Source organism: Danio rerio, chromosome 18 (genome assembly GCF_052040795.2).
Source record: "Danio rerio strain M-AB ecotype USA chromosome 18, GRCz13ab, whole genome shotgun sequence".
Classification (NCBI taxonomy): domain Eukaryota; kingdom Metazoa; phylum Chordata; class Actinopteri; order Cypriniformes; family Danionidae; genus Danio; species Danio rerio.
Genome location: NC_141038.1, coordinates 40099847 through 40123756, shown reverse-complemented (window position 1 = coordinate 40123756; position 23910 = coordinate 40099847). Strand labels below are relative to the sequence as shown.

Genomic DNA, 23910 nt, shown 5'->3' with positions numbered 1-23910 from the left:
TTTTTTATTTCTTTACGACAAAATAATTATGCTGGAAATGTTTCTGGATGAGGTATTTGTGTGATTTATACATTTAGCTGTATTCTGATCTGTCCTAAAGCATTACAGGTCAAAGCAATCCATTGTTAGCCTACTTATTGTTTATTTATCACAATTTACAATAAGGCTCTTAAAGCACTGCTTTGATAAATGCAGTGTCGTCATATTTCAAATACCTCAAGTAAAATTAAGTCATTTGTTTTATTTTTTTACCGACAGTGTACTTGTATTTTTTACATTTCTATTTTAGATTAAGATCAAGTGTAAAATAAAATCTACATGTGATGTACAGCTATTTAAGAAACAAATTTGCCATATTGTAAAGAAAATAGTGTAAAATATGTAAATAAAAGGCTAAATTTAAATCTTTTTACCATATACTTCAATTAAACCTTTCAAAGCTTAAAAATATATATTTTTAAAAATGGGCAAAAAGTGTCTCTATGGCCTTAAAGATTATTTGATTTTCATTAGGCTGTGCCTGTGTGAACCCTGTCATATGTACATTTAACATTTATTTCAAGATTTGTCTGAAAAGTGTATGAATATGACATATAGCCTATATTTATAAGGTCCAAGCAGCATTTCCAGCTTTTGATGAATAGGCTACTATGAATACTTTAGATTTAAGTACAGCAGTTTTCTTGTTACTTTTTAAGAACAGTGCCATTTTTTATGAACTTTTAAAAGCACATTTTAACTAAAACTTTTTTTTTTATCTGCAAGCACAGTTAATGTTCAGACTATTTCAAATGTTTAAAGTGACTGACAATAATACATATTCTTACTAATAGGAAATAATCTGCATCGTTTTAAAACTGTGCACACCTGTAGCTGCTTAATTAGGCTTACGACGCTATTTTTTAAAACTGGTTAAAAAATAGCGTCGTAAGGTGGTACTTGGAGAGACGATTTTTTTCTAAGGTGGTACTTGGTGAAAAAAGTTTGAGAACCACTGCATTAAACAGAAATTGGAGGAAAAGGGTTGCTAATATTTAGGAGGGCTAATAATTCTGACAACAACTGTATATATACAGTTATTTTCCACCCTGCAAAGGAAAGAGAAATAAATACAATGGAATAAAAATATGAAACAAACTGTGATTTAAGCATCTTCACCCTAAGAAAAACACTTTAGCTACAAAAATCCTTCAGTCAAGAGCAGCCAGGAATTTTCTCGTCGTTTGCATTTTGTCTCTTTAATGGTTTCTCTTTCACGTGTCTTTTGATTCGCAACTCGCTTGTTTATTACGCAAATGAGGGTTAATAGGAATAATCACTAATCACCGCATTTTGACACCTATTTGACCATTAAAGCGCTCATGTTAAAATTACTTTAAATGTCTGCGCTCCTCTGTTTGTCTCAGTGTGCTAATGAGACAGAATGCTGACCGCGTTCTTGTGTGTGCGCGCGTGTCTTTCGCGCTTTAGGTATATGATGCCATTATCGTTTATCTCGATTAATGGTTTTTCATCGTTAGAAGCCATAATCGAAATCGGATTTTCGATTAATTGCACAGCCCTACTGCAAAGGTCATCAGTTTGCAACTTTTCAGCAAGTGCAAACATACATGAACATGGATTGTTTCAAAGCCACATAAATTATTAGATCAGCGGATTACTTGTATGTCAGCTCAAAATTACAAATTTTTCTGTTCAAGTTTTGGAACAGCAGTTTTATCAGCCTCTAACTGGCAGTTGAATTGTGCCAAAACAGCATTACTAAACATGTAGGCTTCAGTATTTGGATATTTGTTTCTACATTTTCATTTTTCATTTCTACTGTATATTCAGACGACTAACTTATTAGAAATACTGGGGTTTTAATCCACCAAGCGTTCCTCAAAATCTTTACAGCAGTTGTTACAAGTAAATCGGCAGCTGTTTTAAATGTTACCTAGCCCTCGCAGGGTTATTTTATAAATGTGGCTAAGAACAACATGGAAGTCCCCTCCAAAGCTCCAAAACTTCAACCATGAGGTAAAAAATAAAATACAAGGACATTACAGAACGAGAGCTGAGTCAGCTTCTGTCCTGTTAAACTTACAGGTCTGTTTCAAATCCCATCAGGGAACCCGTCAACATGTTTTACAGCCAGGAAACAATCAATGGAGGTGAACACCGCTCCCAATTCCCTCTCATCCCTTTCACAGAAGCTCACCAAAACACAAGTACACAAAAACACACACATACAAAGACACAAGTAGAGACACTTGTTGGTAAGAAAAAGGGCAGGCGGAAAGGGATTAGTTGACTAAGCTAGTAAATCTGGCAAGCGCCCAGTACTAAATGGGTTAAAGTACACCCTCTACCTCCTAATCTCACACACACACACACACACCTAAAGCTCTGCCATGCTAAAGTAGGCCTGCCTCGGAATCAAAGAGCCCTTTTATAAGGCGGTGGGTCAGAAACATCACGGCGTATGGGACCCACACACAAACCCACACATGCTCACTCACTTCCTTGATCACAGGTGTTGTGGTTTTTACTAGGCGGCTGGAGCGGTTCCTCTTCCCCCTCTTCTTCTTTTTTTGTGTTTGATTTCTGTCTCTGGCCAAGAATCTATAATAAAAAACAACAAGAACTCGTTTAGTATTAAGGCTAAGTCTACACTAATGAAGATAAAATTGAAAACAGTTCATGTCCACACTATCGTTTTTAATTCTTTGCGACATCCTAGGGCTGAGTGATGTGACCTAAAAATCACAATCCCAATTAACTGAACATATTAACTCGATTACAATTATTGAACAATTATTTTACTTATTTTTTAATCCTCATAATTCACTGACAAGTTATATATGCCGTCTAAAGGCATCTCTGGCGCAGCTTCCAATCATCGTCAATGTAGTGCAAAGTACTCAAGAGTCCTGCTTGACCAGATCAGATGTGGCTGCAGTGGCCGCAGAAGTAGAAATCAGCCACAGCCTTTAACAGTGCAGGCTTAAGCCTGATTTATACTTCTGCGTCAAACACCGGCGTATGCTACGGCGCTGACGCATAGCCCTTCGCCGTGGCCATCGCCGTCACTGACGTGCACCTCTCAAAAAATGTAACTACACGTCGCAACGACGCGTAGCATAAGCTCTGTGATTGGTCGGCTTGGTAGCGCTGACGAGTCTGGGCGGGACCGAGAGGCGCGCGAATGGCGCGACGCCGCGCGAGCGATTGTTTACAAGTGTGGAGTCCCGTGAAGGAGCTCCGGATGGAAAGTTTTGTTTTGTGTTTACCTCATAGTTAAAGTTGTTGCACGTCCGCCAGTTCCTGCCTCAAAATGAGCGAGTTTGAGCCACTTGTACATCCCGGAAGTGTTCAGGAAATGCAAAAAAGTAGCGAAGAAACTTGACACAGAGGAACATTTACACCTCACTGGCAACTAGCGTTTCGGAAGTGTTAATGCAGACCGGCAGAGACAGCGCGCAGAAGTATAAATGCACAGCCACGCGCGTTGCCTGCGCCGTGGGTTACGCCGGTCACTTGACGCAGAAGTATAAATCAGGCTTTACGTGACAAGTAGGGAAGGTAATTGAAAAAATCGTCCAGGAAAAAATTTAATTAAGGATTATAGGTTCTGAATATTGATTTCAATTACTTCTCGATTAATCGCTCAGCCCTACGTCACCCACACTAAATTGTCCTAAAATGCTTTTATTTACGTACTGCTTCATATCAGTCTGCCGTTTATTTACTTTCTGTCTCTTTGAAACATTGCAGCAAAATGTCACAACTGTCGTCTGATTCTGCCGCCAAACAATCGCTCACAGTAAACATTGTGTCCTTTGAAGAGAGGCAATATGGAGCATGTACAAACTGATATTAATCTTAAATATGGCTGTCGAAACCAAAAACGGCATCTAAAACATCTTTGCAATGTCATCCTCAATGTTAGCTAAATTGGTCAAATGACTAAAATCATTTTCGAAAGCCTCTGTTTTCACAGTCCACACTGCAACACGAAGACGCCGTTTTCAAATTTATTCACTTTGAACAGTGTTTTCAAATATATACTTTTTCATTTTCGAAAAACGCTGTCTCTGTTGACATAAGGCCAAAACGTAAAGACAAAAAAATCATTTTCCCTCGTATTTTAAACAAAAACTTACTAATGTGGACATGGCACAAAAAGTCTAATTTTAAGGTTAAGCTTAAAGGTAGGGCTTAACAATTCAGTATTCATTCAGAAACTATAATCCAGGTTAATTTTTTCAATTACTTTCCCTACCGTGTGTGGAGTCACGTGACTCTGCTCTGTTAAGACTACAATATACTTCTACATTGAACGCAACTCTAAAAAATGTAACTACCCGTCGCACTTTGGCACCACATTGACGATGATTGGAAGCTGCGCGAGAGACGGCATATTTACCATTACGATAAAATAACTATTTACGTTTCAATCTTTGTTTAAAAAAGAGTTCTTTTATTTAGAAGAGATGCTGCTTATTTTCTATTTTTAATTTGAAAATCATGGAAAATAATACATTTTGTTTCTAAAAGTGAAGATTATTTATAAGAAAAACACGACTGTTGGTTTTAGGCAATGTGTGTTTTAGTTTTATATATTCAACGCTCAATGTTAAATAAATACTCATAGATAGTGGATTGTGCATGTTACCAAGTAATGCACACTTCATTCAAAATTCTCTCACTTGTAATATGTGAGCATATTTACTGTACAGCCCCTACCACAACCTGTCAGTGAACTATGAGGGCAAAAAATTAAACAAAAAAAAAAATTCTTTCAATAATCATAATAGAGTTAAAATCTTCAATTAATCGAGATTTAGATTTTAGCTCAAATTGGCCAGCCCTACTTAAAGGTGCACTAAGACAGTGGGTTTTGCAAAATTATGTTTACACTTGAAAATAGGGCTGCACAATATATAGTTTCAGCATCGATATCACAATGTACGAATGCGTAATAGTCACATTGCAAGATATGCAATGTTGAGTCTGAATTATAGTTGACCAGGAGCTTAATACTTGTATTTAATACAGTAATTACAGAATTTTATATACAAAAAAAAAAAAATTCTACTTCAAATACATTAAGTACATTTCAAAAGCAAAAACAAGATTATTTTGCTCATACCACAGACAGATCATTGAGCTTGTTTTAAGGAAAAACTCTTAATTTTGCTCTATTTCTTCTGAAGTTGAAAACAAAACAATATTTTTAGCTTTTTATCTTAGAATTTTTAGATATTTGGACAAGAAACAAGACAACAAACAATTTTTTTGCATTTTAATTATTCAATTTCTGCACCTGAATATCTAAGAAATTCAAACTATCTTTTGAAATGGTACAATATTGCAATATTTAATCACAGAAAAATAAAACATCACAATATTTCCAATTTCGTGCAGCCCTACTTGAAAGCACCAAAACAAACACACTTTTGATAACTCTGTTATAGTTAATAGACACAAACATTACTGCTGATGGGCTTCAAGTGAGCTTTAAGACTTGTGCTCAAAGATGTCTTTTAAATATAGCTTAGTGCAGTTCTTTCCAACTGGTTTAGCCACGGCACACATTTTATCTCATCGTCTTTAGCAGTGACCCGTTTCTTTCCTCTTTACATATATTTATATTTACACATTTAAAGACTTTTCGTCAAAATAAGAAATGTTGTGTTACTTTAATTTGTTGTTTTAAAGGAACATAACCAGCTTGACTTTCATGTCAGACATTATATTTACCTGACATGCTGCCTCACAGCTTACACTCACGCATAAAATTTTGATGGCATACAAAACGTATCTCCTTATGTTTACAGTGCTTCTGTATGGGCTCAGTAAAATGTTCTTTAATCGTTTCCTTGTACTCTTCAGAAATTGTTTAGCCAATGCGCCTGCTGTATCTTCCCAGTCCTTTCTCTTGTAATCACTTCTCTTCTTACATCACTTCTTATTTTAGTCTTGTAAAAATTACAAGCAAAAGCCTCACAATGTGACATCATAAGTATTTTGTAATGCCATTGCCAACTAAAACTAACTTTACAAAAACGGACTTGTTTTATACTGTTTTTCAAGTGATCAGACAATATATACAAGTAAATTAGGCCATCATAACATTTGCTTAGATGAGAGCAGCTATTACAGCACAAAAAAAATGAGGGAAAACTGGAAATTTTGGGTTCGTGCGATGTGACATGCTCATGACGACATCATACTGAACTCATGATCACATCAGCAGCTGTGGCATTATTGTATTTCTTCACTTATATTTCTGCACATGCGGGGCAAGCATTTTTTATTCTTTTTTGCTGTGGAACTGAGGATAAACAATCAAAGCAACTATTTTGCTGCATTAGAACAAAGCCTCAGGCACTTACTGTGTTTTCACAGTTCAGCAACCCTGCATCTGTGTCTACAGAAAAAGCTTCATATAAACATCAACCTCCTTTTTATTACAAGTACATCACAGCTAGTCAAAATGATCAGGGAATGGCATTGCAAAGAATTTCACTACAGTAATATGGTGAACACTATGGTTTAAAAGAAAGATGAACTAAATACCTTAATTGGCAAAAGATATTAAACCAACAATGTTTCAAACGTTCTTCAAATTTTAAAATACTATTCATCAAATAATAAATAGAATGATAATACAAATTTAAGCCAGCACATTAGATTAGATCAGATGATAATTGAAGGGATTGTGAAAATTCAGCTTTGAAAAAGTGTGATATTTCATATTAAAAACAGATAGAAATGCTAAAATATGTAATATTACTGATCTGACAAAAAAAAATGCCTTAGTGAGGATAAGAATCTGTTTTCAGTAGCATTCAAAATATGTTGTTAAAATGTTACATTTCACACACACACTGATACAAATAGATTTACAGTTCAAAGTTTGTGCAGTTGAAAGTCAGGGTTTCTGCAGGTTTAATCAAGTCAAATTTAAGGCTTTTTAAGACCATTATGAATTAGATTTTAGACTTAAACAGGACTAAACACTAATGATTATTTCTATGGCTGGTCGGTGTCCAAAAATAAATAAATAAATAAATAAATAAATAAATAAATAAATAAATAAATAAATAAATAAATAAATAAATAATTTTTTTCTAAAAATAAAATTTAATTATTTCTTAGCTATATATTTTAGTGTGTCAAAACAAGTAAAACTCTAAATGTAAAACCTTTTTTCAACATGTTTTTGTATATAATATATAGGGGACAGGATTTTTGGAGCTGATCCAGAGTACTGATTCCGCATCATGGCCGATCTCGAATACAGATTCTTATGCTTCAAGGTTTATATAACTTCAACATTGCATAAAGCACATTTTCCCTCTAAGTACGATACTTAAGTGGAGCTTTCTCCTTTTTTAAAAGAAAAAATGAAGGATGCTGCATATAATCTCTTAAATGTGTCTCTTATAACCATTTAGTCCGCATTTACACTGCACTGTTCAAGTGATTCAATTCCGTTTTTTTTTTTTTTCATGTGGCACAGATCGTATTTGGCCCATGTACATGTAAGCAGGAACAAATCACACGGATTCTGATTCTGGCCTTGTTTATATGTGGAAATTTATCCGATATGAATCGGATGTTCTCGTGTCTGCAGTGTAAGCAGGTAGATCGGATTTTCACCTGTCAATGCAAGTCGCGCGTTATTAAAAACCACGAATGATGTCTATTCTGACTCTTTCTTTTCAGAACAGACTTCAGCAGAGTCCCAAACCTTCAATCTCATACACAAGGACTTAAACAGCTTTTATACTGTCATATAGCACAGATATTCAAGCATGTTAACGAAAGCGAGAGAGCGCAATGTCCGCCACGTAATCGATATAAACTAATATAAATATAGTGAGTAATAGCTACATCACGTACATAAATCACACCATGGACGTTACATTAAGATGCCTAGAAGTAAAAAAAAAGCCTATATATATCAAAAGAAGATGGACAAATGAGAAACTTTCTGTCATAAACTACAGTAAAACAGCTTGTCAAAAGCTGTGAACAGATTACATACAGAAATAGAGAAAAGAGCACTCTTTATTTATCAGCAGTTAGTCAGCACCCGCTCTTTTTTTTCCTGGTCATTGCACCTTTGCCGTGTGGTGTGTAAATGCAGACGATCGGATACGAGTCACTTTTAAAAGATGATGTAAGCAGGTCATCAAATAAATCAGATACAGTCACAAAAATCGCGATCGGTTCATGTGATTGGCCAGATAAGCAAGTATCAATCGAGTCATAAAATGTTTTCACCGGCCGATACCAATCTTTGGCCGATAGAGCTAAGCATCCCTAGTAATATAAATATTTTTCAATGACAAGTTTAACATTGTTAAAAGTATATTTATTATGGACACAGTGGCATAAATAATAAACAATTGGGTTTGGTCCATAATGATTGAGTTTAATGTAGAGTAGCATGTAAAGTAATATGTTGCTCTGTTATTACCATGAGGAGTTTTGTTATTGTTTTTAGTTTTCTTTCCCTGATTAGGAAATTTAATTATAAAAAATTTCTGTCCAAAATGTGAAAAAGCTATTGTTAATTGTATTGTGTGTCGCCACTGGTTTGCTTGGTTTGGGACTTTTGGAGCTGCGCATTAATGGATTTGCTCTTGAGTGTTTGGAGTTTCAATTTACAAGAACTTTATGTTTAGCTACTTTGATACAAACTACATTGTAAAAGCACCATACACTGTAAAACCCATAAAGTTAAGGTAACTAATCCTAATGAGTACTGTGAACTTTATCCATTTGAGTAAACAAAGCAATTTGAGCACAGTAAAACCCAATAAATGAGAACTCCAACAGAGTTCTGTAAAACCCAATAAGTTAAGGCAACTCAAACCGTTTGAGGGAACCGATTGCTACAAACCATTTCTGTTAAAAACTAATCCATAAGAGTACTGTGAACTTACTCCATTTAAGTTGAAGTAATGAGGTATTTAATTAACTCATTCCTTTCAACACTAAGTTCAAAACTCTTTTCCAATGAGTAGAATTAACTTTCAGTCAATTTTGAGTTAACTACACTCATTTCATTTGATAAAGTTGACTGTTGGGTTTTGCAGAGTACAAATAAGCATGAAACAAACTGAATCTTTACAATAAAAAAAAAAGTATAAATATTTTTTAAAAGGTATTATTTATGAAGATTGTAAGTGATTGGGTGGATGTTGGCCCAATAAGGCAGCTTCACTTGGACAGTGAAAAATTAAAGAGTTTTTAATGATTAATGATAAATTGATTAATTAATGATAAATGAGTTTTCAATTATTTAAGACCTACAAATTAATAGTTAAGAAAATTTAAGACTTTTCCGACCTAAAATTATGTTTTTGAAATGTAAGACATTTTAAGACCCCGCAGGGACCCTGAAAGTACATTTTCACGATGTTGAAATGAACCCTATGCTATTATACTGTATAGACATACATACATGTTTCTCTCTGCATTTTCCATTTTAACAATGGAGCCAGTACGGATAGACATGAGTGTCAAAAAGTAGGCTATCCCAGAAAAAGTGCCAGAACTAAACGTTTATTGACCAAGACATGAAGGCTGAAGGTCAAGTTCACCCTGGAGCGCATCCTGATCTATTCCAACGGGACCGATTTGAACAAAAACTCAGATTAACATAGAGATGATGTGATACTTGACACTTTGTCATGTCGCACCTAGTTAGTTCACAGTGTGAGTCCAGCTCTGGACAAGTGTACTGAGGCGCAAACGCCAATCCAGAAAGTGAGCTCAACTTCCTGTGTTTCAGCCTTACTCATAACACTCTTGACTTCCCAAATCTTCTCAAGAGTATTTGAGTGTCTGAGTGGACTCAATAAACACAGCACATTAGTCGTAAAATAAATAAGACGGATAAAATGAACACTTCTGCTAATGCTGCATAAACAGTTTAACTGCTTCTGGCTGAGGTCTACAGTGCACTACTGATAACATCCCCTTCTCACGCCGCACAGCAGTAACATGAGGATACAGTGTTATACTGTTAGCAGCCAAGGCCACACATTCAAAAACAGTCTGGGAGGGACAGGCTGCGGGACGGCGAGGAAAACTAATTACGTGAGCTGGATCTGAAATGGCATACTTGAGTTGGTACTACTAGACATGGCCCGTTGCAAGATTCTGACGGGATGCCCTGCATAAAAACATCAGTTTCACGATATAACTTTAAAATAACGAAAAAACTTTATTTTAAATGGAATTGTTCACTGACGGTTTTCTAACAAACCATGTCGAGATGTGTACGCAAGTGATTAAAAACAGTCCAACAATTCTAAAGCCAACATCTGGGCACATTTCACAGCCACTAAAACAACCACTCAATGTTCAATGAAACTGGACCTGCACTAGATTAAAAGAAAAGACTGCGTTGAGTGGCTTTTTTTCTTCTAGACCCAGCATGACATAACAGGTGTTTTGTAGAAGATCTGAATGGACTCTGGTAAGTTCCGCCTTCCAAACAAAGGCAGCACTGATTGATAGATATAAAGGAACAAGGTGTGGCTGCGAATCTGTGTAAGAGAGGGAGAAAAAAAGGGAGGAAAGCACACAAAAGCAGCTACAGTTTGTTTTGAAGGAGGAGAAAAAAGAAAGAGCTAAAGAAAAAAGTATCATGGTTTTGCTTTGGCATTTTTTGTGGTTCCATAATTAAAATATTTATGTACAAGAATAATGTTGTTCAAAAGTTGTTGTTTTTTTAAGGATGCATTAAATGTATTTTTTATACATTTTTGAAAACCTTTTAAGTAATTTTTATAACATTTGAAATAAGTAGCACAGTGAGGCTGCTAGGTTTAAATTCTCAGACAGAAAGATGTACCTGGAAAAGCATATTTTATGGCCACTAAAGAGCCATGATAGTGAGCATCTGAAGACTAAACGTGGCCATCAGTGTGTTTATTGGAAACATATGGAGGAAGCTCAGTTGGAGAGGCAGTTTGTGTCACTTAAGGGCTGTTCGTTTTGAGTTACTGTCTGCCTATTTACATTCTAGAATAGAGCTTTGTGACTTTAGGAGCCACATGGGATGAATACACACATACACACCTTCAATGACTTCCTTTCCTTCTACACTGTCTCCTTAAGTTCCTCTTTTTTTCAATGTTCAGTTTAAAGTAAAACATATGATAGTTTCATTAGTGATGCATCAAAACTAAAATTTATCAGACGATTTTGAAAATAAAAATAAAATATAAATAAAATTTTTTTAGTTAAAACTAAAATAACATTTTAGGAACGGTATAGCAGGAAATGTTGGCGGTTTTAAATTTTGGCGGTTATTGTTCAATGTTTACTAGTGGTCAATTTAATTTGTCTGTGACAAATACACATATTCAAAATAAATCAGTAACTTAAAATGCAAAACTTTCAGCAAAATAGCAATTATTCAATAGACTTTTGTTTTATATCTTTAATGACCCCAACATACTTCTAGAATATAATCTAGAACAAATTTAGTACTAAATCTTGCAAAAACGAAGTTCATAAATAGGTTCAGAAAAGTTTGTTTTGGCTGGCAAAACCCTTCAATTTACTACTGGCAAGTATATTGGGTGCCTAATACAACTGCATTCGTAATGGCATGCAAATATTGTTAACTAAAATGAAAATAAGAGAGTCTTTTTTGTAACTTTTTCAACCTCTTGTATATTCAACCTGATCATGTTTTAAAAATAGTAATAGTTTATCCCTTGGTAGGGAGTTCTCCACATATAGGCCATGGTTTCCGCTATATTCATTCTTCCATGGCCGGGCGCCACACCAAAATTCATCCCGCCATGGCTACATTACACCTTATCATTCAAAACATTCAGTCATAGTTGTTGTTTTTTTAATAGCGGGTTATAATCGCACCAAAACGCATTAAAAGATAAATGAATTATAACTGCGCGAACCTTTCTGTAACCGTACGTTTCTTTCGTGCTGACTGACTGACTGACAGGTGCGTGATGCATGAGCCCAGCAAACGCGACGTTGCTTTCCGTTAAGATGAACACAGTTTCCATAATTATATGCTACTTTCTTTATAGATAAAAGTCTGTGGTTCTGCATACTATGACTTTATCTTTCTGGAGTTTATTGCCGTTTCAATTTACTTCAGGACGCATTAATGCCGCTCTGTAGGTCTATTGGAAAAAATCATAAATATTCCAAGCAAGTCTTATAAATGTTGGAGACATACCCGTTACATAAACGCACTAAATCGCACTTTAGCAGCGTTTATTTGAGAGCGCACAAGAAGATCTGCGCTTGAGCTGCGAATATTTGAGGACGTGCAAGAAGTTTTGTGCACGAACAGAGATAATCGGCGCACAAGCAAAGAGATTTGCATGCTCGTTGCGCTCACGACATTTCTCCATTTGTCATTGAAATAACGCTATAGGTAGTAAGTAAATTTGTGTAAAAGACCTGCCGCCACAGCTGGAAAAAAATTCAAGAGGAAACTTTTACATTCATTCCATTTGCCACTTATAAATGTCAATACAGGTAACATTCAAGCATGTTCAGCTGCATTCTTAGCAGCTTTATCCAATTGTTATTTAAAATGTCAACTTTGCCCTGATGATTGTAGGGTGTTCAGTTTTTAAAGATTTAACTGTGTTTGAAGACATGCTTTTAAATGACCTTGTTCATTTTCTACAGTATTTGCTGTAGTAATGCACAAGTACAGTTCTGAACTTTGTCCAGTTTAACATTTTGTTTTCAACCAATTCTTTAAGTTGCATATATATCTGACTATGAGCCATTGGTGAAGAAATAAAGCTAAATAATATTTTTAAAACGATTATAAAAAGGACAAATGCACAAAACAAAATTGCCAGAACAAATCAAAACAAAAATTAAAAATATACAAGCTAAATATGTATATTAATAAACGTTTTAACTGTGTAAATACTGTAAATACTAAAATAACATTTGATTGCCTAGTCATAAATCTACTGTAAGATGCAGAAAAACGTTGTTCTCATGCCAAAGTCATGTGCAAAATGGTTTATCGTAGTGGCTGAAGTCCGGTCAGCAGTCTGAAACTGATAACAGTCTCGCTGCCTGACAAGGAACAAGGGTGTTTTGACAATGACTGCCATAGGACAGATACTGTTACACGGCTAGCAGTGTCTCTTGAATCAAAGACGATGAGATCATAAAGTTTCTTGCCAGGAGTTTCGGTGATAAAACCAGCTTGGATCACCATTTATACGTACTGCTGCTCTAATGTGTGTTTTCAAAGTGTGTCTGTTCAAAGATCACATCTGAGCAAATGCTGCGTCACTTTGACACACATCCTCACTGGGTGACAATAAAGCAGTGCTTTGATTTCATATCTTATATGCTAAAGAAGACACACCAGATGGCCTGAATGGATTCAGGAGAAATAAAAGGGAGCAGGTTTAAATCCCCCCATAGGGCTAGTAACATTCCAGCAAGATTGAGACATGGGAACGGCTTAAAAGGCGCACCCCTACATGAGCGTGACCGTGTGTATGTTTATACTGCTGATCTGTGCAGGAATTCATAAGGCTCCACGCATAGTTCAACCCACTTTGCATTCCCGTCATCGTTCAAAGTGTGCGGACAGGGGAGGCGTAGTGACGATGGCTCATCCTCGTTGACTGTGGGAGAATAAAACACGGCCGACGTCTGTGGCCAAAGGCCCGCTCTCTCGCGCAGGCTAATTTATAACCCCGACCTCCTTCATGAGAAAGAGGCTGCTCTGTTTTAGAAAACCCCTATCAATCTCTCAGCTCACAAAGTCCTTTGAATCGCTACGAGACAATCTAGCCTCTCGGGGGGATTTCTTTATACTAGCGTGACCAAAACGTGTAACTATGTCAGACTGATAGAAATCAACACAGGAAGAGAAAGAGATACACTAACAGAGAAACAGACTAGGGCTGAGGTAATGGTCGTTTGACAGTTGAGGACAGTTTGACTTCAAACAAAGTTCTTTTCAGCAAAAACGAAAGGCAAAAAGAAGTTCTTCTTGTTTTTGAACACTCCAACTACCCCACATTGTAGTAGGCAGGGTTGTAAATGTGTCACGCCACTCACATGTACCCATAAACACAACAATGGTGGCTGAGAGAGAAGAAGAGATTCATAAGCTTCTGGCTAGCTGCCTTCTTTTTGTCACATCTTTACATTGTTTTCTATTTGCCATGAACAGACATCGAATGGCATCAGTCTCATAGGAGAGATGTGGTGTAGAATATGTGGCTTATCGTCTGGCAAGTCTTTCAAATCTCTTTAAAAGTGATCATACAGGTGCGGATACATCTGCACCAGCTCTGTTACTCAACTCTCTAGTGTATTCATATGGCTAGTTGATGTTTTTGGATGTTAATCTCCTGTCTGACCCCAGTGAAATAAGAAATCAATTGGGTGGAAGAAACTGCTTGTCAAAGGCGGCGGAGTTCCAAAACACACCCACCAATAATCTCCTTAGCTCAAAGGTGTTTAGGAGCCAAAACAAACACTCCCCAAAAGTTCTCTTAGGGGGTGTACGCATATGTCTAAAAGCGCACTCATGCTTCTTTGCTGTTTGTCTTTGCTAAGTGACCAACAACCGTTTTCTCAAAGGATGACATATGAACAAAACATTGCTGCAGCTCTGATACAAGTTTTATTTATGGAGAAAATAAAAAGCACTGCAGTGTTTGGGTGCTCTCTGTTTGTCTGAAGTTATAAGTCTTCCAAAATGTGTATATTCCGTACAACAGGGGTTCTCAATCTCTACATTAAAAGATCCAAATCGGAATTTTAATTAAGGTCAAAGGTACTGAATAAGGGTGTCACGATCCTCCAAATCCTCGATTCGATTACATTTTCGATTTTAAAGGCACGATTCGATTCGATTTTCGATTATGAATAATTAATTAATTAATGACCAATTAATTATTTGTAGCCTACCGTTTAAACTACCTGACCTGCATGGTCTTTGTTTTACCCATAAACAAATCATACAGTAAATGAATAAAGGCAAGATACACACATAATTACCACCTGTCAATCACTTTTTCTGCGGGACTCGTGAATAAGCAGTGATTGGTGTCATTATAATGGCATCGGTAAAAAAGAGGCACAACCAACAGGAACCAGCCAACAGTATCTGAGGTGTTCGCTAAAATGACTAAGTACAAGTGAGTGAAAGATTGAATAAGTCCTCTGACTGCCTGGACCTGCTGTCACGAGCGCATGGCTGTGTGTGCGTCTGTGTCTGTGTCGTCATGTGATGTGCATTTTCAGAGGTAGAGAGGAAGGAGGGCTGCTCAGAAATGCTACACGCCACTGTGGATGTCAAATCGGTGTCGTTCTAAAATGCCATTTAAAAACAAAGACAGTGTAAACAGGGCCTGAGTGTGTACTTTTCAGAAGCGGATTTGCAACGGGGTCGGGCGGAGGATCGCGATGCCAGTGTTGTCTATCGGACGAACCGTACGTAATACGTACATAGCAGAGCTTGCAAAACTGTGTTTTTTTTTTTGTCGACAACACGAACGTTGTGAACATAACTCCCTGGAAATCCAAAATGTTTCCACACCGGCGACTTCATTGAAAGAGGAGAGGGTTTAAGTTCTGTCGACGGGTCTCCTGCTTCTGCAGTTTAACAAGCACTTCAACAAGCCTGTTTTTTTCCTGCTTGGCAAGCCAAGCTGACGTGACATGGGGGCGTGGCAGCATCGACGATTCTATTTTTTGATTCGATAATCGAAATTGAGCATAAATTTCGATCGATTTCGATTAAAAATCAAAATCGTGACACCCTTAGTACTGAACAATTAATACTGCATCATTTGTTTTTAATAAACATCCATAACATGCATCACAAGTCAATGCTGTTTTTTTTTTTTAAATAAAGTGCCATTTGCATACAAAACATGCAAATGTGGCAAAACCAATATTATATAGGTGCATTTTTGTACAAAACACAACAGAAGGTAGGCCAATAGTATTTGAATGCAGCCATGATGATGCAAGCTGAGACTGCATATCTCAGAGATGCAATGTCAGACACAATGCACTCAATGGAGCGAGGGACATCACTGTAAGGGCTAGGGTTAGGGGTGGGCATTAAAAAGCATTGCATGCAGGCCAACTGCACCAGGTCTGCATCCAGACCTCTCTCCAAAAAAGGTGAAAAATACACAAGGTGTGTATCGAAAACTTTAGAAGATTTCTGGTTCTTTTATCTGTATTTTGTGGCTACTGTCGTTCAAAACGTTGTTCATATTAGCGTTTCACATTTCCACTCTTTACAACTTTGATTGTCTCATTATAAATCAAGCAAATTGGCTTTGTGCTGGCTTGTGGCAAAATAAATGCATACTTATCTGCCCATTCTTTGAAGTGTTCTTTTCTGTGAGACCGACACCTTCATCCAATGCGCTAAAGCAGGTCTGATTGCATGCGCCATTCGGCTGATTGATCATGTGAAGTCTCATATTATTACTGGATTTCATGACAACACTAATGCGGGAAAACGAAGGCCTGTATTTATTTATTTTTTTACAGAAATACAAACAGCCAAATAGTAGATTTAAAAGGTTTTAGCTTTTATGAATACAATGAAATTAATAAATAAATCCACAATCTGAATCCTTTACGCATGCTCTCGCAATACGAAATGGAGTCAGGTCCAAACTAAATACCCTTGCAGTGTGGATCCAGTCTGGAGTGCGAACTTTGAGAAGCCCTGCAATACAAAGTATGAAGCTAATCGGTGAGTTCTTGTAAAATGATTTGCAGTGCACTTGTGGCATTCTAAAAAAAAATTTAGTTTTTCAACTAAGTGCACCTGGAAAACGCAAACGTGTCAATTCCCACATGCAAGCCACGTGCCTCCACGTGAAATAACAAACATGCAGGAGCAAAAGAAGCAATTTGTGCAAAAACTTGAAATTTCAGTTCGCTCTTCAATATCATTTGAAGTATACAAGGGCCTTTATAACATCACTGTGTGAACCAGTATAGGTATAAGACTCTGACGGCATGATAACCTTGGAAAAAAATTTAACGTTTTAACGATATTGTGATTACGGCTGTAAAATAAGTAATAATAATAATAATAATAATAATAATAATATAATTCCTTACATTTATATAGCGCTTTTCTGGGCACTCAAAGCGCTTTACACACAATGGGGGGGATCTCCTCATCCACCACCAGTGTGCAGCACCCACCTGGATGACGCGACGGCAGCCATTTTGCGCCAGACCGCACACCACACACCAGCTGATTGGTGGAGAGGAGACAGCGATGAAGCCAATTGGAATATGAGGATGGTTAGGAGACCATGATAGACAAAGGCCAGTGGGCAGATTTGGCCAGGATGCCGGGGTTAAACCCCTACTCTTTTCGAAGGACATCCTGGGATTTTTAACGACCACAGAGAGTCGGGACCTCGGTTTAACGTCTCATCCGAAAGACGGATAAATAATTATAAAAATAATAAATAATTATTTCTGGGTAAAAAAAACAAAAGTCTTTATCCACCAATGCTCTCTGCATTAGTTAGTAACACAGATTTCTTTACAATTTAAAATGGCATATTTGGGTGTCTTTTCTGCTGGAGATACTGTTGTCCTAAAAAAATGCAAATAAAGAATTTTACATATAACTTAAAAACAGTATAGCAGAAAATTTTGGTGGTTTTAATACCTCAACTTTTCCAAATTGTTGTACACCTTGAAAACGGTTATCGTCCAATGCTAGTATCAGGACACGCAAAAGCCAAACAGAGGAGCACCTAAGCCTCTCATTCACATGCTTTACCTCCCTTTTTCCACTTTTTCTCACTCTCTGTGAGTCCGACCATCTCTCATCCCTAATCGGTGCATCTCTCCCTCTCCCACGATGATAAGAGGAGCTGCACTGTCCTTCAGAGAAAACAGGCCATTTCCCCCTCTCTCTCTCTATCTATCAGTCTCCCTGTGTCTCTCTAGCAGTGAGTAGTGCAGCTCTCTTGAGATCCAGGAAAACAACAGTCAACACCCCACTGTCATTACTCTTCATTTTCACTATATGTAGTGAGCATCTGTGTGTGTGTGTGTGTGTGTGGTAGCTTTCAACTCCCTATAGACACTGTGCTGTACAGCATGACACACAAACTCATGGTGGGATAAACAAATAAGTGGGTTAAAAAAAACACACAAACACCACCAGCATTTAAAATCTGCTCACACCAACTTAAATATTTGGAGACAAATGCAAGTCGAATAATTTTTTTATGTGCTCAGTGTAATAGTAAGTAGCGCTGAGCAACAGGACATTGGTTTTTAATCCTGCAGAGCCACAGTGGAATTAAATCTCAGAGGACTAAAATCCAACACCACATACAATCTAAAGCTACCTTTTATTTTGGAAAGTCATTCGCTTCCAAGGTGGAGTGGAAGCTGCTGAATTATAATCATTTGCGATGCAGATTTTTTGTAATGACATATTTGAAATTTTGTGGGAACTGTTTGAGACCACTTTGCCAAATGTGAAGAAGAAATAATTAGCAATATCATACACCAAAACATTAATAACAATTTCTGTAAAACTTGAGTATAATTTACATAGCGTTAAACATTTTAGAATATTTAAGATACCTTGGTCACACTTTACAATAAGGTTCATTAGTTAATGTTAATTAATGCATTTACTAACATGAACAAACAATGAACAATACATTTACTACTGTATTTGTTCATGCTAGTTAATGAAAATACAGTTGTTCATTGTTAGTTCATGTTAACTCATGGTGCATTAACTAATGTTAACAAGCATGGACTTGGATGTTAATAATGCATTAGTAAATGTTCAATTATGATTAATAAATGCTGTACATGTGTTGTTAATGATTAGTTCATGTTAGTAAATGCATTAACTAATGAACCTTATTGTAAAGTGTTACCGATACCTTTAAATACAATGACCACAAACACAGGTGAAATGCGTTTAATGTGTTTACATTTTAGAGATAATAAAAAACTGCCTTAAAGAGCCCCTATTATGGGTTTTTGAAAATTACCTTCCTTGCAATGTGTAACACAGCACTAAGTAAATGAAAACATTCAGCTGAGGTTTAAATTTGAAAGTGCACCGTGTTTAATACTGTTGACTCTTTAACAAAATCGTCGACTCAGAGTCGAATAAATGAATCGTGTTGGGTCCGGATCTTTTGCGGAAACGAGTTTACATTGATAGAGTACATCACCAAATATGTAGTGTCGCATTCTGTAAAATGTGAACACGCCTTTTCCTAGCAAAGTGCGGTGGATGACGGGACTGATCATGATGTAAAGATGTCGATCACTGATGGAAATTCGGCTGCGGGGAATAAAGTGTTAAAGTTCATTTTCACAACAATACTACATTTTTCTGATGACTTAAACAATAACCTACACTGCAATGTGGGATTTGCTTGCCATTTGTTATTAAAGGAAGGAGCAGCGGAGACTACTACGTATGGGACTTTGTCAGACTTTGACAGGGACTTTGTCAGTAACTGTTACAGTTCATATGGACCAGTCTCTTCTTCCTCCAGATCATAGCATGTTGATGCAATTAAATTTGTTGCCTCGATTTTTGTAGTTTGCAAAATATGTGTTTAACTGTGAGATGTAATCACTCTGTGTGGCTTGTAATCACTTATCTATTATAGATTAGTTCTTATACTGAATCTCTCAGGTTAAATCTGAATGGAGACAATGACATATTGAAGAGCTGCATATTAATCGTTAAAAGATTGCGATCTCGATTTGACCCTCTAGATGATCTTAATCCAGCATTTCTACGATTCTGCCAATCATATTTTCAAGTTCAGGAGAGAAGAAATGGCGGCTGCGCAAGTCTTTTCATTGTTTCACACACGTTGCTCAGTGACACTGACACCTCCAAATGATGTTGAATGAGTCACATAATGTATCTATTAGGTATAATTCACCTAAAAATGTCATTTTTGTCTTCATAAAAGGATGTTTTCGTGGCCGGGAAATCACACGAGACGTGAGCTGCTGACCATAAGCTGTTATCACAGAGAGGGCGCGCTCGCTCTACTTAATGATAGACGTGCACGAGTCTACTTTAGTGAACAGAACCTGCATATGTTGCGAGTAACAGGTGATACAGTTGTAAATAATATTCAGTTTGTGGCACAGAGTGATTGTTTGGGAGCCGCGCGCGAAGTATGAGCAAGCACTTAGCAGTCAAAATGAAACCGAAAGTGTGCACTTCATTTAAATCAGGGGTGTCAAATTCAATTCCTGGAGGGCCAAAGCCCTGCACAGTTTAGTTCCAACCCTGCTCCTACACACTTACCTGTAGGTTTCAAACAAGCCTGAAGGACTCAATTAGTTTGATCAGGTGTGTTTGATTAGGGTTGGAACTAAACTGTGCAGAGCTGCGGCCCTTTTGGAACTGAGTTTGACACCTGTGATTTAAATGATCATATCGCATTTTAGAGTTATGATTACAGCAAGCATTTGATATTTTTTTCTTTCATAGCGAACACACAGTTGTGCATGAAAATAAATGTTTACAATGTCAGTATAACTACTCTAGCCTATATATTGTTGAATATAATCTGATAATGGCAAATGTCTGATTTTACCAGTGAATAAATTTGTCTAATATGACAGATTGCAAGCATATATCTCAAACATAATAATTCAACATCATAATTATTATAAGTAGAATAGAATTATTTATAAAAAACAGTAGACCTACACACAATATTATTATCGATGTTGTGCCATATGTTTGTTTATACCATACCTTTATTTTACATATACAGAATCATGAGAAAATCGTGATCTTTACTTTAAGCAAAAAAATCCCGATTCTCATTTTAGTCAGAATCGTGCAGCTCTATTGGATACGTTTGTTGTTTTGATGTCAGTTATGGCAAATGCACGCTCGAGTAGTCGATTGCTTTTGAGAGCACCGACTAGTGGTTGAAGTAGTCGATCGCTCGACTAGTCGACTAGTCTATGCAAGCTCTAATGTATCACACTTAATGTTCAAGCAAAGACAATAATTATTCATAACGGACAACAATTTCAACTCTGCTTTGTTTTTGCAAAGAATAAAAATAAAAATTGCACTACAGGGCTCTTTTAATAGTTGCCTAAAAGGTAAATGAATACCAGGGCAGGTGCAGCTGATTTCATGCAAACAGGGATTTGGTTATTCTCCTCACTTCCCTTCCTGGTATCCTTGTGCAGATAATCTAAAACAAAAGTACAACTATTTTGAATGTAGTTAAACAACACACACTTCATCTGTGTGGAAATCTGCAAACATTCTTTGTGCGCTGATTTATAGATGATCTACATCCAATTGACCTCTGCAACAGTACTAAAGCACAAAACTTCTTGCCCTTTCACCAAATCTGATTTTGTAATAGATAAAGGCATGAGACGAAGACTTGCTAAATGGCATTCTGGGGATGACTGCATGCTGAACTCAATTAGAAAATAAACAACAGACTCTACAGTTGTTAAACTTCAGCTATGGAGAGTTAAAGCATGCACAAGGGCACACTTGAACACTCATACATGACTTCCTCTTGAGAAATTCCAGACTGTAACAGTGGCAAGTATAAGAGGCCTTTGGTGCTTTTGGCAAAAGCGTCAGAATTTACCCCAAGCCTGGCACTCCTGCACTTTCTACAGACAATCTGCAGCTTTGTCTGAGCCACAACCAGCGTGCTGACAGAAGGAGGGCAGCTCTGCACTGCAGAAACCCCTTGCTAGTGAGCAACCGTTTAGAAGGGTCATACAAGGCAAGGTACCCTTCAGTACTCCAATGTTATAGCTTTGAAGTGGTTTGGAAGCAGCTCTGTTCGGTGCTCGGTATCAGTTATCCATGTCACATTTGAGAAACGTTCACCCACAGGCCATAATGAAGTTTCTATGGTCAGTGTGGGCAGGAATGCTTTGAGCTAGAGTTGAATTTAAAGAACATATGAACAAGTAAATCTCTCGAACAAAGCTTGCATCAGAAAAACCTGCAATTGTTCAGTTATAGATGAAGTGCATGTTTCTGCATTGAAAAAGTATCCATCTAAGCATACATTAACCCTACAGAACTTGCGATTGAACATTACGACTATTGAATAAACCAATGTTAAGGACAACTGCAGTCCAATTTTTAAGAATATTCTTGACAAAGCCAAAGTCATACTTCAGTTTCTCAGCCAATCTTCTGGCCAATCAAATGCTCTCTAGTATATGACATGACCTGCCCCTTTCAAGAAGCTTTTCAATTGCCTTTCATTTGATAATTAGACCTCAACCACTCTCACTGACAAAAGCTGTGACAAAATGAAATGCAATTTTTTAAAGGGAGGAGCAACTACTATGTCCTGCCCTGTCTTCAAGTTTCAGTTTACGACAAACATTGAATAAAAAAAAAAAAAAAAATTAACACAACCTTTAAAGCCTGATTTATACTTTTGTGTAGCTCCAAATTACAAAACTGTGAATTCTGCAAACATAATGGATGTAAACTAATATGGTTGTAGGTCTATCTGGACTAGGGCTGGACAGTATGGACAAAACGTATAAATTTATCATTATTATCCTTAACGACAGCTGTTTGCATAGATTCTCAATGGACTATGGTTGTGTGGTAAATGCTGCTGCACATGAAAGCATGTGAAAAATACCACATATATTGACATGTTTTTACTCCAAACTCCCTTCATAACTTAAGTTTTTTTCTTCATGGCATATTTGGACTTTCCACATGAGAGTGCCCTCTGGCCATCAGAGGATATTTACTACGAATCATAGAGCAGTTTCCCTGATAAGATGTCCACATTAATCAAAGCTTTTGAATAATCATGTTTGAGATTTTAATTTGATTAATCACCAAGTCCTGTAGGGCTGCACAATAGAATGTTTCAACATCAATATGTGCACATTTGCAATAGTCACATTGCAGGACATGCAATGTTGAGTGTATTTAATTGCTGTATTTACACAGAATTTATACAATTTATGAAAGAAAAAAAAAGTTTTCCTTATTTGCAAATCTACATTTCAAAGCAAAAACAAGATTATTTTACTCGCCTAACTGACAGACAGTTGATTGTTTTAAGTAAGTGAAAAACTTAAAAGGAAAAGTTGAAAGAAAAGTTAAAAAACAATTTTTTTAACTGATCTAAGAATTTTTAGATATCTGAACTAGAAATGAGACAAAGAAAAGCATTGTTTGCACTTTGATTATTCAATTTATGTACCTGAATACTGTTAGACTCCACAGAAAACTATCAAATAGAGCTTTTCAAATGATCGCAATATTTATCGCAGAAAATAAAAAAATATCAGATTTTACCTATATTTACAATAACCCTAGGTACATGACAAAAAAAGTTGCAGTTTTTATTACTGCTCAATTGACATGCAGGATAATGTGTGTAATTTTAAATGATAAAGTAAAATTTAAGCTGCAAGCAGCTATGAAAGGGACCTCACACCACGACTCACTGCCACCTAATGACCTTAAGATGACAGAGAACAGTGGACAATAATAACTTAAACTGATAAATCTAAAAAAAATATCTGAGAAAATCACTTCCCTCTGTCAGCAGGTGGCGCTATGACTGTAACTCAATATTGGCATGTTAATGTCTTCAGGAAAGGAATTTCGAACGCATCAAAAAAATGTCTATAGTGAAACACTGAAAATTGTGAGTCTGCCATGGACACGTCCGTCAAAATAACTGTACTTTTTTGCAGAGGAGGTAAAAAAATATCCGACTTTCTGATGAATTTCAGATTTTGCTCCAAGAGACTTGCATGTTTTATGTTTGTGCCAAATTTTATGTGCGTGTGTGTGTGTCAAACGTAGCTGGGGGCACTCCGTCAAAAGGGCGTAGGTAG

The 23910-nt window shown here is 36.7% G+C and overlaps 1 protein-coding gene across 7 annotated transcripts in view; it reads right to left on the bottom strand.

Moving 5' to 3' along the window:
* Positions 1 to 23910, bottom strand: part of sipa1l3 (signal-induced proliferation-associated 1 like 3) — a 189424-nt gene that overhangs the window by 147174 nt on the left and 18340 nt on the right. For 4 of the 7 annotated variants that reach the window (XR_015515125.1, XR_015515127.1, XM_087293316.1 and 1 more), the window contains exon 2: positions 2502 to 2604. The exons of the other annotated variants lie outside the window; for them this stretch is intronic. The gene's annotated coding sequence lies outside the window, so the exon portion shown is untranslated. The remainder of the gene's footprint in view (positions 1 to 2501; positions 2605 to 23910) is intronic. 7 annotated transcript variants of the gene reach the window in all.